This window comes from Carcharhinus amblyrhynchos, chromosome 22, assembly GCF_965287045.1.
Source record: "Carcharhinus amblyrhynchos chromosome 22, sCarAmb.v2.hapA, whole genome shotgun sequence".
Classification (NCBI taxonomy): Eukaryota; Metazoa; Chordata; class Chondrichthyes; order Carcharhiniformes; family Carcharhinidae; genus Carcharhinus; species Carcharhinus amblyrhynchos.
The window spans coordinates 21,458,943-21,461,002 of NC_137345.1; positions in this window are offsets into that span (position 1 = coordinate 21,458,943).

Here is a 2,060-nt window from a genome sequence, read left to right on the forward strand (position 1 = left end):
TACAAATTTGTAATTTTTCTGAATTCATACATTTATAAACTTTGTTACCATCACTCAAATTTCTTCCAGAATTCTTTCATATCACCCGCAATTCATCATGAGGAATGCCATGAGATCTCTGGTCTGCTGTAGGTTCCTAGGAGAAGTATATCGTCTGTAAAGGAAATAACCAAACAATAAACGTTTATTATAAAGGTGTGAAAATAAACTGGGAATAATTAGTGCACGTTCCGCCCTGTCAAAAGTTGAATTTCATTCCATTATATTTATGATTCCAATCATTAAATTCAAAACAAGATCCTAGAATCCCCACAATGCAGAAGGAGACCATTCAGCCCATTGTGCCTACACTGACAACAATCCCACCAAGCCCTATCTTCATTAACACAAGTATTTACCCTGCTAATCCCTCTGAGACTACAGCCAATCAACTTAGCCTGCACATCTTTGGAGAGTGGGAGGAAAGTGGAATCCCTAGAGGAAACCCATGCAGACACAGGGAGAATGCAAACTCTGCACAGGCAGTCACTTGAGGCCAGAATTATCTGCGAATTTCAAATGATCATAAGTTGCTAAAGCTTTAGACGTGCAATTTTTAAAAGTCACTTAAACTCAAGATGTTAATAATATTGAGCCTGACAATGTGAGGTAGATGAATTAACACACACAGTTGGAATGACAAGATTGCTGAAGCATATTAATGATGGTATCACGACTCAGTAATTCTGTTCCCTTGAACTGACAGTTCAACCTTTTCTCCAGTGAGTCAGTTAGTCATTGTTTGGACACAAGTAATGCAATTATCACTTTCCACAACAGCACAAGCACTGAACCAGAAAGGTGTACAGAACCAAAATACGTTAAAATGATCCACGAGGTTCAGCAGAAAGGGCAAACCAATCCTTATAATGTTCCCATCTTCTGCTGACACTTGTTACAAGCCATAGTTTTTAATATAAAGGGATGTTATTAATGTAATTCAATGTGTGTTGTCTATACATCCACCTTTATTTAAAATTGAAAGTAGAACTTCTAAGGGATAGTCTTGGTGAGGTTCTTTTGATGATGGAACTAAAACCAAGTGTCAAAGTTCAAAGATGGAAGGTGCTGTGTTGTATTTGTTACTATTACCAATTCTCATTGAAACCATTTGCTGAAAAAGCAAGTGCTTCCATTGATTCCATATAAAATTCATTAACACGAATAGAGAATTTAATTCAATGGGTAATTTGGGTAGTTTGTAAAACCAATGTTTCACCTACTCCTGTGGGTTTCCCCGTAACGAGTTAGGTTACAAGTAACCCTTAGTCTCAGAATTTTCAGCCCCTGATAAAGCAGTTTGTGAAAGTGAGGTTTAACTGGCTTGAAGGACGGTTCTACGCTTTGTTAACATTTGGGAAACCCTTGGATTTTGATAGAATTCAGACTGTGTGGACCTGACAGTGTTCGCTTGGCAGTGGAGGAAGCTGTAAGTAAATTGTTCCACAATTGGTAACTAATCTGTAACTTTCCATGAGATCTCTGTAAATGTTAAATTTGATGTTTTGCCATTGGTTTTGTTAATGCATATGCACCTCTGCCTCACATGTGAGTAATACCTTTGAGCATCAGTTAAAACAAGCAAATCACTTAACAAATGATTAATCAAAAGGATGGTATACCAAAAAACAAACCCTTCAATGGAAACTTAAATTGAAATGTCACTTTTCTAGGGCAGCTGAAGCACTCCAGCCCCTGCAGTACCACTGGCTACGGAAGGCCTCACGGATACCAGCAGACACTGCATGTTCCCTCCCCAAGGACACCCAGCTGCAAACATAGCTGTGGAAGAGGAGACAGTCAGCAGTAACATTTGTGTGTTGTATCGATGCAACATAGGTAATGAGTAGGTGGCTTTCTATCTCAAAACTCATGTTTTGTGATTTTTCCAATCATTCTAATTAGAATGCTGAAAAACAATATCTGTACATGAATTTAATGCATTTTTTTATGTTTCAAGAGAATATCAACTAAAACTTCAACAGATGTGTGATCAATAGTCTGATGTTCTATCCTTTCAA